The following is a 15,318-nucleotide window of genomic DNA, read 5'->3' as shown; positions in this document are numbered from 1 at the left end:
GTCAGCAGTGACTTTGAGGTTTCCGCACTGAATTTAACTTTGTCAAACCATGAATCATGGTCTGGGATCATTTAAAAATAGTTACTGGTTACACATGGAGCTTTCTGACCACAGAACTATGCAATGGAAATCTGACTGTATGGGAAACAATAAGATGAAGTGTAGTCACAAAACAGAGGGATCTGTTCCCTCAGGACAGATCAGATTCAACACACAAGATCACTCCTGCCCCGTGTTTGCTGGAGAGATTCTTCTTCCTAAATTACCCTCCTCAAGTCTCTCAGCAGCTCCACCTTAAGGCAGAATGTTGGACAAAATGGGGAAAGCATCTGTCACCCACACCCTTCCTAAAGTCTTCCATTGCTGTTCAGTTTCAGCCATGTGTTGAGTCAGATGGATTTGTTCTAGCTCTCTGAAGACTGACCTCAGAACCTGTGGCCCAGTGCACAACGAAAATGTGGAGACCCTGTTCAAAAATTAAGATGTTCAAGATGATGACAGTGGAGCATTAATCTAAGTGCAGGACACTTCTCCATGTGGGCATCTGCAACTGAACAGGTTATAAGCCCATGAAGCTGGCCCTGATTCTTTTTCTCAAGAGGTCCATTTACTAAGTAAGGGTGTTGGTTTTAGTTTCTGAGAGCTTCGACATATCCCCCCAGGAACTTATATACGCCATGATTTCTCTTGTATCATCTTGTTCTGAACCACAGACAATGTTATTGAAGTGAGGAAAAATATCAGAACAATTTTGACCAATTTCTCTTTGGCTCACATATTCTATAGAGAGGTATGCTCAGTGAACCAGGATCCTCCTGCATTTCCTGCCTCTAAACCAGGGGCTCTTAACCAAGAGTGAGCATAATAAGGCTTGCCTGAGATTCTTCTATAAAATATACTCCCAAGGGATTCTGAATTTGTAAACCCAACTGACATAAACAATTGGAAAGTGTTTCAGCAAACCACTGATAAAGAACTGCCTAAAAAAATCATTTATTACTTTATATTTCTTATATTTTGCCTTCTCATTATTTTTTGAGACATATATGCTGATATAATGTGTGCGTATATAACCCCCTTCCCACTCGGTGTTAGAATCTGTTTGAATTGACTTTTGTTTTTCTCTCACTGTGCTTTAAACTTCAGCTTGGCTTGCAAGTTCTGTGGGGTGATGATTATCCACTTTGACTCAGGGTGAATTTATTTGTGGCTGGATCCAGTGGAGGCCACAAACGAATGATTTCAACCAAGAAAAATAAGTGGAATGAGGAAATACCATAAGTATTAGCAATATTTATTGTAGCATATGGCTAATGTATAAAGAGGTAATAGAATGATGTCTCTCAGGGGATCATTCAAAAGGAAAATTACTTAAATTAACTTTTCAGGCAAATCGAATCATGCATCCTACCCCCCTCCTGTAATGCTATACAAAGTCAATGTTTGTGAAGAGTCAAACTGGGGGGTGGGGGTGGGGCTATAAATCAAGCCTTTCAGAAAAACTGTTGTGTCTGCAGGGATTTATTTTCCTCCCTTTGCTTTTTTTTTTTTTTTTTTGCCTTTTAGATGAATGAAGAATTTTTGCAGCAAATTATTAATTACTCCTCTTTGCCTATAGAATTGAGTTCACTGTAGTTATATAGGAGTCAAAGGTATTCAAACTGCAGCTTTTGATGAAGTAATCAGCCGCTCCTGGGGCCTCTTTCAGCTGCCCTGGGCGTGCTTCACATGTAAACGACTGCCAAATAGATTCTTTCTACATTCCAGCCAATTAAAATACATTTAAAGTGCAGCTGGTGGAGAGGCAAGCCCTGCGAATGTGCGGAGAACTTCAGGGCAGTGAGACAAAAACAAACTTTGCAGAACCCAGCACGGGCAGCCCAGCAAGGCATTCGGGGGAAGTGGAGAAAGTCATAAAAAGAGGCTATCTTTAGCTCCTGACAGAATCAAAGATGACACTTTGAGCACCACCTTAAAAGACACAATAGAGGGGAGCATGTTTGTTAGGGTGTCAGTTTTCTCCCCTCGCCTCTTGAAACCCTGTTAGCTGGCGGCTTGCCCAATGTGGTGCTGCATACAAATATTGACGAACACAGCGGTATTTGTTAAACCCGGACTGGGGAAGCCAGTGATTAAAACTCTTGAAGGAAGATCTGAAAACCCCAGGAACTCTCCTCAATAATGTTAGAACATTGAATGAAAGAGAAAACCCCGAGTGGGCTAAAGTGAAACACTCGACGTCCTTGTCTGCTATGCCTTTTCGGTAAGGACAGAATTTTCCTTTCTTTCCTTTCCTTTTTCCTTTTTTTATTTTCTTCCTTTGATGTTTGTGTCTGTGTGGAGAAAAAGAGCGTCTGATTCCTGTGCGCTCGGGTCTAGAGCTCTGATTTGCAAAGAGCACGGGGTCTGCCTGTGATTTTTCCGGAGTGCGCGATGGGATTGCACTGTATAAACAGACGCAGGCATTGCCCAGCACGTGGAGTCTGCGGGAGCTTCTCCGGTGCTCAGGATGGTGCATTTTCCAATGTTTGCCTCTCTGCCGATTTGTCCCAGAATTTGCTACTGTGTGTCCAGGTGTCTGGAGGTTGACAGCGAATAGATTACTGACTAGAGATGATGTACATGCTTTTAACAAATGTTATTTCCATTTTAAATATTGTCTGGTTTGCTCTGTTGCTAGTTCCACACTTATGAAGAGTACGTTGTGTGTTTTTTTTTACCCCCCTCATCCTGAGTTAATATTCAATGAAACATGAGCATTTGGGTTTATAAAAGAAAATTTGAACCATTCAGAAATGCCTTCCTTGCCTTCTTCTGCCATTCATTGGAGAAGTTGCTAAATTGGGAATTTGTTCCAAATCCCCCTTTTCTTATACTTTAAGAAGGCAGCTGCAGTAGTTGTATCTCTGTGGTGTACAAGCTCAATAAATCCCTAGTTCTGAGGGTCATATGTGAATGCCCATCTTTAATTCCCGAGACTGCCAACTAAGAGTGTGGCTGCGCAGGGTTATTGATTTCTACCCATCAATTGACCACTGAAAGACATACAAAGTTCCCAATTGTTTCCTATTTTAGCTTGTCACCCTTGGTCCTTTTTGGCTTCAATTTTGTTCATTGGAAACAAAGAATCTTGCACATTTCACGGTGCAGGATCACATTGCAGGTCCTGAGTTCGGTTAAATGCGCTTTATTAATCTTTAATGTGCCAGTAGCTCTGAGGCTGTGCCAAGTTGAGACTTTCCAAAACTCTCCAAGCTACCCACTGCCAAGATAAATGTTGGTTGGCCCAGAAGGGCTCTTTTATTTTTTTATTTTTTAAGGAAACTTGAAATAGCAAAGTTTACCCATTAAGTTTGTAGCAAGTCAATGAAAGAAATCTTAAATAGAAGAGATTTCAGTAAGAACTCCCTCAGCTCTATACCCTCTGTGTATGAGACCCGCTGCTGGGAGCCCATCTCCTCACATACACACAGAGGTCTATGCTCCATGTAGATGTGAGACTGAATAAGGCGTTCTACTGTATGGCAGTGGGGTTTGGGTTTATGAAATGGGTGCTGTGTGAATGGAGACATGTGTGAACACGTAAAGCTTTCCTGCCTGTGGTGGTATCTAAGCACAGAGAAAAATAGGGCTACACACAAGGTGGTGGTCACTCATCCCGTACAACCATTTCAGACATACCAGAAGAACCAGAGAAGGGCTAGGACCACAGAACTCCATTTAGACAAAAATGTCCATTTGTAGGGGTGGTATACATGTGAGAGCTGGGACACCTTAGAGGAGACTTAATGACGTGGAGAACTATGTGAGCCTATGTTTGACTGATCAGGTCTTGGAGAATGAAAGGATGGGACCTCTCAGCCGGTCACCAGGCCATATTTTTTGGTCAGTAATTGGGGAGACAAAATTGAGCCTTTGGACATAACTCCTGTAAACAGGGACTTCAACTGTCAGTGCCACTATGAGGGGAATACTGAATTACTGAATTAGGGCTGGGAGGAGCCGCAGAGTCCTTTTCTGATTCACAGTCAGTGTGCAGGCAATAATGAGGCAGGATTGAGGGTGATGGGTGGGCTTCGGTTAATTCCGCTGGCATTATTATGTCCATTTACAGAAGAATAAGAGAGACATGGCGTGGTCAAGTGACTTCCCCAAGTTACAGAGCTAGTGAGTGGTGGAGCCAAATTTAAATTCATGGCTTTTTAAAAACTGAATTTGAGTTCTTAACCTCCAGTGATGATACCCCACAGACCTTATCTTTCTGCTTTGTTGTCTGTTTACATATATCATTCATATTCTGTTCCATCCTTGTGTCTGATTGATCTACTGAATTAATCTACTTTTTGCTTTAGCAAGAAGCTATCTAGTCATCAGGGCTGAAGTAACAGTACATTGATGAACATCCACAAAGAATTGGGTCCCTTGCTGAGGGTATAGAAGAGGAGAAAGAAATAAATCAGTAGCGATTAAGGAAGTTGCTCTTAGGATAACCCCCAGAAGATAGAATGTTTCTCTTGTCAGGACATCCCTTCACCCTCATGCTATATGTTTGATTACAAATTTTAAGTCTTTGGTCTCTGTTGAGTTAAAATCTACTTCACATTATTGCCTTCATTAAACATAGTGATGTTTGGCAATAATGGTAACTTGTTATTTGATATCAGAACATCAGTTAAAAATTATTTTTAGGTTTAAAATGTTAAAGGACAATGAAATGTCTTTGAGGAAAGAGGCCTTGGCAGAGGGTGAAATACCCGAGAAATATTGACAACCATGTGTATGATAAAATAAAATGCTTAGTGCTCTTTCCCTTTCCTCAGTAATTGCAAAATACTAAGGGGAGAAAGAAGCACTTCTTGAATGTCAGAAGAAGGACCTCCGAAACTCCAATCCTCTTAACCACAAGGAGAACACTGACAAAAATGTCCAATTCAACTTTTTCAGATTTCTGGACATTAACCAAAGATTTGCAATAATCTAAGGGGAATTGAAGAAAAAAACAGTTGTATCTCTATGGAGCATTGCAGCATTTTAACTTCCCTTTTCTCATTCTCATCTTCCCAGCTCTGTAGTAGCTTTGAATGCCAACAGCCTCTTAATCATGGTAGCTGTAAAAACCAGCAGACTGGTAGCCATTGGAGGAGTCAGAATTGTTTGGGCTTCCCCAGAAGCTCCATTCTCACTGACCTGTCAATTTGACCTGCCTGGAAGCTCCATGAACCAACCCTCCCTCCCACCTCGAAATCATGTACACAGGGCTTGTCTTTACTTGACTGATTCAGACATCACTCAATGCAAACAATTTCCCCCATCCCACCCCCATACACACTAGTTGAACATAATTTGCAGTAATTATTTAATATCACAGCTTTTTGAGGCAGGAATAACAATTGTGGCAAACAGGAGGCTGACCAAAAAACTAAAGGAAAATCTGAGATATGAGATATCCAAGGAGGGGGCTTTGAAAAGCTCCAATGTATTCCTGGAAATCTAGGAGGCCACAAGTGTGTGCAGGGCTATTGCATGCCCAGGGAAGACCTGAAAAGGCCTTAATCAGTCACCTATGGATGACCTTGAGACTCTGTGCAAGCAGGAAATGAAGGCTAAGGAAGAGCCATAAGCTGCCAGAGAATTGAAACTGTGCCCCAACACACACACTGATCCCTTTGATAAAGGCTGGATCAAGGAATTTAAGGAAATATCTGTTCAAATATTATCTGATCACAAGTTAGTAAAGTGACTCAGAAGTCATCAGAGTTGTTGAATCCACAGGAGGCAGGGAGTACAATTTCCTCAGGGGCAAATAAACGTAGGAACCATATGGAAAGAGATGAAACAGAGGAGTACAGAGAATAATCAGACTCTAAAACATTCATACTCAACACAAATGACAAACATAACACCACTGTCAAGAAACTTGCGTGTTGTATATTACGTCTCAATCACATTGCAAAGCTTGATGCTGTTGATTAGAAAATGGTGATTCTAATACATCAGTAAGCAGTAGTGGTTGGAAAGAAGAACCAAAATCAGCTGAATAATAATGTAACATTCAAGTATAATTGAGATGCTACTGACCATAGCTTTGCCTGTGAGAATGGCTTTTGTGTGATAACCTAGGTTTGAAAGAAGAAAAACAGGCTGTTATTTCTTAATTGCCTTAACTGGGCAATAAGAATATTTAATGCCACTAAAAGATTTTGTACCTTGAAATTACTTTAGAATCATTAATTAGTTGTTCCTCAAAAGCCCTGTGAGTTAGACCTTATTGTCATGTTTGCTTCTTGTTGCCACTGCTGCTATTTTTCTTACCTGTTGTAATTTTAGGACCAATTATTGTGAGCTGAGTTCATTGGAAAAAACACTTAAGATAGAAAACCCGCCTAGTTTTGGTTATTGGAATAGCATGTGTTTGAATGTGGTGTTGTAAAGTGTTTTGTTTTGTTCTTAATTAAGGGTAATATTCGTGTGTTTTCAATGGTGTTAAGTTGTTAACCTGAAACCTGTTGAAAGGGGCTTACCTGTCTGTAATTAAATTGGCAGAATATAGGACAATTAACATTTCCTTCATCTAGGCTTAGTTTCAGGAATGACTTCTGGCACATCATCACCAAGAAATGGATCAGTATTTGAGTTGCATTCGGTCCTGCAGAGAGCCAACATTTCTGAAGAGAGGATATCCTAGCACAGTAGGAAATTCGACTTGGTGGAATATGAGAATATTTGAATGTGTTGATGATGTTTTTAATCTTAAATTGGCAGCAGTCACGTATTTTCAACAGACTGTGCAAGGGGTAGGGTTTGGCCAAATTATAAAGTGGATAAAGATTACATGCCTCTCCACTTTGGCATGCCATCATCAGCTGCTTCCCTCTGTGACTTAGGCACCAGTCTCTTTTACATCTTTGTCCACATCCTGGTGTAATACTCTGGATATAAGACAGGTTGCAATGATACGTGGTATCTCCTAATTTGCTGTTGGAGTATCAATTGGTGTACTTTTAATGGAAAGCATTTTAACAATATGTGTTAGTATTCTATTCTAATTTCAAAGGAATATATGTGATGTTATAGGTATCTAAGTTTAAAGGAATATCTCTGATGTGTAAGTATCTTCTATACGGATGTTTATGATAGCATGATTTATGATGGTGAGATGTGGAAAATAACTGCCTGTCATCAGGAGAACAGTCAAGTAAATCATGAACTTGCTTATAAATCCGAAAGAAAAGGGTTACTATCCCAAGAGAAAGTAGTTAAAAAAAGCAAAATGCGAGTCACCAAAGAAGAGATATAAACAGCCAAGAAGCTTTTGAACAGATGTTCAATCTCATTAGAAACGAAGATAATGCAAATTAACATAATGAGGTATATTTGAATTGTGTCCAATTTTTCCATGCTGTCTTTTAAAAGTCAGTATGCCGTAGTTTTATCTAATAGTACAAGTAAAAAATACATGTCCATGCTAGATATATCATGTCATCAGCCAATTAAAGTTTCTTGCCTATGGAAAACTTCTATAAGACATTGTTGAAATTGTGGCAGACACATTTTAGGTAAGTTGAAACTTCTAGTGTCTTAGGGAGTTAAGTGTGTCATATACACACTTGAAAACTTTTGTTCACTTAGGAAACAACCCACAGACATGAGTAAATAATAAAAACAAATTGAAACCACAACGTTACATTTTTCACTTTTTTGCAGAGAGAGAATTTGGTAAGGCATACTTTTCCTTAACCCATCCAAATTGATTTAACTACTTAAGCACTAAACAATTATTTTAAATTTATTTGGCCCTATGAACTGTATATATCATGTTGTTAAGAATTATCTCTCTTTGTTTCCATGACACTCCTATGAGACAGGCAGGACAAATATTTCCATTTTACAGATAAGAGCTTCAGAGGGAATATATACATTGCTCAAGGTCTCAGACTAGAAAATTGAGAAACTGGGTCTGAACCCACCTTTTTCTGATAATCCAAATTTGTTCTACTTATTAAAGTGGGACTCGAATCCTAGTTTATTGACTCCAAATCCAGTTGTTTATCTATACCATATCTTTCTTTTTTTCTCCCCAAAGCTAGTAATGCTTAGAAGCTGGTCCTAGGATTGAACCCAGATCAGTGAGCATAAAGGAAAGGAGAATTCTAGATGAATGAACTACTAGGTAAGACATAGGTCAGGGGAAGAGGCTTGGGGATGGGAGGAGAGTGGTGAGCCTTCAAAACTCAGATGCCCACAACGGCCAAGCAGGAGAAAGAAATAATGAAATATCCAGGAGGGAGAAGAGCACAGGCAAAAAGACAGTAATAAATAGAAGTGACATTGGACCTCACTGTTGCAGAGATGACAGGGATTTGTTAGGATGTATTGTGAGCTGGAGAGGGTATCATGTCTGAGGGTCTAAAGGATATCAGCATTGGCAATTGTTCCTAAAAAGGAATTGCCTCTGGGTTTTAACTTTGTATTTATTCAAAGGAAGCTGGAAATTAGACTTCTAGGTAAACTCTCCCCATTTTAGTGATCATGATAATGAATATGCAACTATGTGATGATATTGTGAATTACTGATTATATATGTAGAACAAAATGATCATATGCCAAGAATGTTTGTGTTTGTTTGTTGTTATATTTTTTAAAAATTAAAAAATTAATTTAAAAGAGTCTCCCCATTTGAAATGCTAGCATTAATTTCTTCTAGTGAAAGTTCTGACCCATCTTTGGAGCGTCTTGACTTTGGATCTAATTCGCTTCCTTATAATATTTAGCTATGCAATATTTCATCTGTTTATGTAATATTTTAACAGTGTCTTTGTAGAAAATGTGGGAAGTACCATAAGTATATGGAAGAGGATAAAAAAAAAAAAAAAAAACTTACATACAATCCCATCACCCAGAGGTGCTCACTGTTATAATTCAGATACGGAATTTCTAACCTTTTTTGCTATGCTTACAGGAAAAACAAAAGAACAAACAACTTCCAAAAGCAAACTCTTGACTTTAGGTGAAGAATTTGAATTAGATTTTAATGGTAAGTTTTTTCTACGTAAATAAGCTGTAAGAAAAAAAAAAATACTGAGAGGTGAGATCACAATAAAGTCAGAATATAATTTGTAAGAAAGGAGAATGAGTATCTGTTTAGCAACAGTTTAAGTGCGTTTTGATGATAAAGGCCCAGGAGGGCAGAACCATTTGGGGAATTGGAAAATGGGAATGTAGAAAAGGTAAGCCACAGATGGACCGAACACATAACTCTTATGCGAAATATAGAGAATTCTTGCAAAGAGAACGTGTCAGTCCGACAGCTTTTGGGGAGACATTCGTCACTAATCTAGCCTTTTGCACATGGATTTCCATTTGTCCCAGCACTATTTGTTGAAAAGATTAAATGAAACATTGAACGGGGAAATAATAATTTTCACAATAATCCAATGGGGTAGGATTATTATCCCTATTTGAAAATGAGGAAACTGAGGCTCAGGCAGGTCATGTGATTGCCCCAGACCTGAGGAAGCCCAACCTAAAAACGGGAATCAAAATCAGGATTCTTTTTCTTCCACAATGAACTGCATGCCAAGGAGTAGAAAACACACAGATACACACAAGGTACTTATTATAGGATGTTTAATTTTTTTTTTTTATTAAATACACCCTCTCCAAGGAGCTATCAGAGTCGAGAGCTCCAGGGTTAGGAAAGATCTATGAGCAGAGTCCTTATTTTCAGAGTTAATAATATTGTGATAGAAATAAGGAACTTTCCTCTGAGTAGTGTGGCCTTAGAAGTCAGAAATTTTGGTTGAAGCACAGAAACCAGTAAGGGTTAACCGTCAGGACTCAGCTAATCAGCATGATCCTGGAGCATCAGCAAACAGACCAGAACCAAGGCAAGTTTAGAGGGCTCAGAAGCAAGAAACACAGGGACTTGTCTTTAGGCAAAAAAAACAGTATGGCCAGGACATCACAATTATGTCCTTTAGAGAAAAGGGCTGCGACTGTAGACACTGTGAAAGAGCCTGATTGTCCCCGAGTCTTTGCATCAGTAACTCCAGATCCAGAACTGGCAGGAGCTTCTGGTGGGGTAAGCCTAAATCCACCGTGTGGACAGGGGCCAAAGAATGTCCACCCCAACCACACCACATGCCATGGGGCAGCCCTCCAAAATAACAGAGGAGTGGATGCTGGAAATGCCCACCCCCAGGACGGTAGAGAAACCCCTCTTTTCCTCCTGCTATTCCAAGTGCCTTCATTGTATCACGGAGCCTAGATACAAATGTCCCCAAGTGTGTTTTATTTTTATTCCTCTCAGTATTTCACCTTACCTGCTTTTCTAATGAGATTATGACCTTCCTGTGGTTAGGACCCTTATTTTACATACCACTGCTTTGCAGCTCCCATTGCACTTTGACAACAGGAACACAGGTTCTATTTTCGAATTGCTGATGATTACTTGGGATACTGTAGGGAACCTAATCAGTTCCTCGTTACTCAAAGTGGGTACTCTATGGCCACCTTCTCATCTTCTGTGTGGTTTTCTTTCCTGCCCCAGATGCTCCTAGGGGCGGTACTGCTCCCATAAGTTGGGGCTACTCAGGGAGCATTAACCCTTTTTGACATTAGCCTAATTAAAATAGTGGGGAGGCGGGTGGATAAACGGACTCGAGTTAGGAGAACACTGTGAGCCTTGTCCATACATTTCAATTAATATTGCCTTCATTTTGAACTTCCCAGTCTGTTAGGTAGTTCTTTTTGAGGTTTGTTTTATCCATCAAAATCCTGTAGAGTTTTGGGTTTTTTTTCCTTGCTTCTCATCAGAGGCTAGAACTGGTTGTCTTTTCTGCTTTACTAACCTCCAGGGAGAGGAATGGAATCCCCCAAATAGCTGAGCTCTGACTCAGAGCTATGGGGACCTTCTCTCCTCAGCCTCTTATAGCTCCTTCCAATGCTTCCCACAGTTTACAAAGCCCTTAGGTCATGTGATCTGCCCACAATAAAAGTAGCTGTGACTGCATTGCAGTTACACTGGGTTCTCATTTTAATCATATACCTTCAGGATGAAGCTCCTAGACACCACGAAAAGCCTTAATTTGTTGCTGCATCGTGTCCTATAGATTTTCTTGCCCTTAGAACTCACAGTTGTAATGCCTTTAAGGATTCTGAGAAAGTCCATGTCCACTGTTAGTCTTTGGAAGTGACATGCAGTTTTCCTAAGGGACCTGAGGACACAAGGCCAAAAATAGGAAAATGAGTAAACGTAGCCCTTATTTTGCAAAAAGTTCAAGAAAGCCTGCTTGCTAAAAGAATATTTTCATCTTGGGCAGCAATCATTATCTGAGTGGGAAAAAAAAAATGTTTTAAATGGGTGCCAGTGATTTGGACGATCAGCAGTGCTCAGTAGTAATTGGCAAAGGTATATAACCAACCACCTCCCCTCTCTCCCCATCATATACGCCACACAAAACGCTTGGCCAGCTGTGATGTAACAAACCTTGTTTCTAGTTACTGTGGGGCAAGGAGAAAGTAGGGGGCAGGGAGAGATGGTTGGGCACACAATGAGGTGTGTTGTGTTGATACATCCAGGGAAACAAAGTTGTTTTGTGATGGTGGTGGTGATGAGTGCATTGGGTGGGAGAACCATCTCTTATTTATTAAGGTTTGCAGGGTGCATTGGTGATTTAGGGTGCATGGGTGGTTCAGTGGTAGAATGCCCCCCTTTCATGCGGGAGACCTGGGTTTGATTTCTGGACCATGTACCACCACCACCACCACCACCCCCAAAAAAGATTTGCATCCAAAGAGAAATAAAAGACATCAATTATGAAGTTGTAAACAAAATCCTTTTTATTTTTTTAGAGTCCAAACTGATGGAGAAAATCCACACTGTTTGCTGATGACTTTTATTTCAATTTGGGCTTGGATTGTTGGTACTAATTATTTGCACCTATAAGGCAAGAACCTTTTAAACATGAAGCAGAGGACTGTGTGCATAGAGGGGGTGTCTGGGAGGGTGGAGGCCTATCTTTATTTAAACTCCCATGGCCATTTTAGGCTCAGCTGTTCTCTCCTAGCAGCCATATTCCAGACCCCATGTACCAGGCAACTGTTACCCTGTGTCATTTATCAGTCCTACCTTAATCTAACATTCCATTAATGCCTACTGATTATGATACCTACAGGTGCTAAGGACTTTTCTAACAGCCTTTTCTAACCATAATAAAAGCTATGATATATTAACATATGTATGCCAGGTACATTGTGTACTGTACCTCATTTCCTCCTCAAAAGATGACTATTTTGCAGATGAGGCCATTGAGGCTCAGAGAGGTTGAATACTTGACCAAGGTCAAATAGCTAAGTGGTGGTCGAGTCAGGATTTGAACTCAGCTCTACTTGACAACAGAACCCCTATGCATTTCATTGACCGAATTTTAATGTGCTTTCTTATCCTTTTAAGGTGGATGTTACATTTGAACAGGTAGAAGGGGACTCATTAAAACCTTTGAAAATTCATAAGAATAAATATCTACAGCAAATCTGACAGAGTGGAGGAGATTCAGCAGTTGAGGGGTCCCCTGGGCATGCTATACTCTCCGAGTCTAGGTTAATACTTTAGGCTACTAAACTCTCTCTTTTCCCATCCTTTGGCCCTGGATGCACAGACAGCCTTTCCAGACTGCTTTGGCTCCATGTACGTTCACTCTTCCATCTGCCCAACTGGACTTTCTGCCAAAATCCATCCACACTAAGTTTCAGCAGCTGCTCCTAATTTCGGTAGCTGTAATTCTCCCTGTTAGAATCACTATTTGCATTTCCCTTTAGGATGACCCTTAAGACCCCTCTGTAGACATTTTGGGGTGAAGTTCCTCTCTTGGCTTGGGGAAGGGACATCCAGGTAGGGAATACCTTAACTCTTGGAATCTGATCATTGAGGCTCCCTACCAAAGCCAGTTCCTGGAATCCATCTCCAACCTGTCCTGAATTCTGGCGGGTCTGTATAAAGGTGATGAAAGTGATCAGTAATAAGGCAGGAGGCTCAGTCCCCCCAACTTTATGGGGCTCTGGTCTCTCTTGGCACTCCACATTGTTCCCTGGCCTGGTCTAATGTTTCCATTCTAACTTATGGCCATGCTAGAAAAGAGAAACCAAAACTAATTCTCAGTAACTAACTATAATTTCACTTCTAGAAAAAAAAATTGTGTACCCTCTGCTTACCTTGATTGACTAACCAGCATATAAACACTAGGTGTTTGTGTGGAATTTCAACTATAGATTAAGTTTCTCAAGGACAGGGCAGGTGTACAATTTCACAGTAGAGAGAAAAAGCATATAAGATATTGAGGAAGGCACTTCTTTGGGAAGAATGTATCTTTATGAAGTTGCTATGATCTATGGGCTTAAATAATATTTTTCTTTGATTGCAAAGAAAAAAACTGATGGATTGAGTGAATTATGGCCTATGTCTGCCTATGGTTTATCAGTGGAGGGCAGCTGTGATTGACTTGGAGTGGTCACTTGCTTACATTGCCAAGCCTCACTCTTCTACTATGTGACACATGAATCCTCTGAAGTTCCCTGTCGAAGGTGATGGTATCTTCAGAGTATCAGAAATAGCCTGATCAGGAAACTCTGTGATGATGAAAGATGGGAAATACAGCAAGTGGTTTTTCAGCAATTTCATTTATCCTACTGTTCCTGATGACAACTTAGCATCACTGAGGCACTCAATCATTCATTCAAAAACTATTAAGTACCCACTATGAGCTTGCTATTGTGCTAGGTACTGGGATGTCTTCGTGGATACCATATCATCCCTGTCTTCAGGAAATGTACAATCCAGCGGGGCATCAGGAGAAGATAAGATCTGAGCCCAGAACCTACAGAAAACATCCTATTCAGCAAGAACTTGAGGAGTAGATGTGGGGTCTTTGGTGCCACAGGGAGGATATCACTGTTCCTGAACCAGGACTGAAGGAAGTTGGGAATCACTGCTACTCCTTACCCAAGTCACCTTAATGATCCTGAGTCAGGAGATCTGAATGCATATTAAACTTCCACATGTTATAGCAAAGTGCCAGCCCCTAAGCCAAGAGAAACTTAAGTCAAGTTGCCACCAGCATCCCTTAATAATTCCCTTGGAAAAATTATCAAAACATTCTGGGTATTAGTTGCTTCATCAGTAAAATAGTATAGTAATAATACTGTATTTCCCTTAAGGTAGAGGCCTAGCTTCCCTGATCTCCTGAATTTTCTTTAGCCTCTCAAGTCTATGATGAAGATTTCTACTTTACTCTGAGGATAAAAGCAACACTAGAGTTGCCCTTTGCACAATTGCGTTATTTTCTGGACTAAACTCAGGTCCCATCCACAAACATCTGAACTAGATGTTGTTGAGTTCTCTTGAACCAAGTCTTTAAACTGTTCTGTGGCTTTAAGGCAAGGATGATTTGCAGAAATTTCTGTCCAACATTTGCCCAGCATCTGAATTTATTGATGAATTAAAGGTGATCTGTAAGAGAATCATCTTCCAAGGACATTTACAATGCGTTTGGCAAAATGAGATAGACTCATTTATTTTTAAAAATTACTCTAGTTTTTCTTTCCATAAAAATGATGGTGGGTTAACAAATATCTATTGAGTGTCCATTATGTAAGGAGAAGTACACTGGGCTTCACTGTAGCACAGAGGAGCAGAAAGCATTCTTATTTTTAATATATTATCATATATTTGAAATGAGATGTACATATGAGAACAATTATAGGGAAGCTTGCAATATGTTCTTTAGTATGCTTTGGATTGAAGGCCCATGTTCCAATTGTTGGCAGAATAAGGCGAGAATAGACAGGGGAAGATTGAGTTGAATTTTCATTCTTGAAGGAGCTGATAAAATACTTTCCCAAGGCAGTTGCTAATATTCAAATTCATTTAAAAGCCTGAGAACCAGAGTTGAATACAGCCATTGTAGCCAGATCCTGAAGCCAGGTTAGAAACTAATCCCTAAAAGTGGGAGTACAGGGTAAGAAGAAGAGAGGAGAAGTGAGGAAATTTCCTCTGACAAAGCCTGCCCTACACCAGATACCTTCTCTCATTAGCACTTATGTTTCTCCATATTAACTCCCTTTTACTGATGAGGAGACTGAGGCTCAGAGAGCTCAGGAAAAATTTCACCTAGTTAATAAGAAGCACTAGAATTGGCACTTGTCCCTAAATTTGCTGCATTAAAAGCCTCCCCTGTGAGTGGGAACAAATGACACAAACAGCATTAAATACAGGTCCCCAGTTCATCCTTGCACAGCCAACTAAACTGAGTGATAAAATAA

General features: G+C 40.1%; 1 protein-coding gene across 1 annotated transcript in view; it reads left to right on the top strand.

Moving 5' to 3' along the window:
- Window positions 1-1,810: 1,810 nt before the first annotated feature.
- Window positions 1,811-15,318, top strand: part of NCKAP5 (NCK associated protein 5) — a 1,072,936-nt gene continuing 1,059,428 nt past the window's right edge. The window contains exon 1 of the mRNA XM_077153594.1: window positions 1,811-2,263. The gene's annotated coding sequence lies outside the window, so the exon portion shown is untranslated. The remainder of the gene's footprint in view (window positions 2,264-15,318) is intronic.

This window comes from Tamandua tetradactyla, chromosome 3 (genome assembly GCF_023851605.1).
Source record: "Tamandua tetradactyla isolate mTamTet1 chromosome 3, mTamTet1.pri, whole genome shotgun sequence".
Classification (NCBI taxonomy): domain Eukaryota; kingdom Metazoa; phylum Chordata; class Mammalia; order Pilosa; family Myrmecophagidae; genus Tamandua; species Tamandua tetradactyla.
The sequence above is the reverse complement of the archived record's forward strand: the minus strand, read 5'-3'. Positions and strand labels throughout refer to the sequence as shown.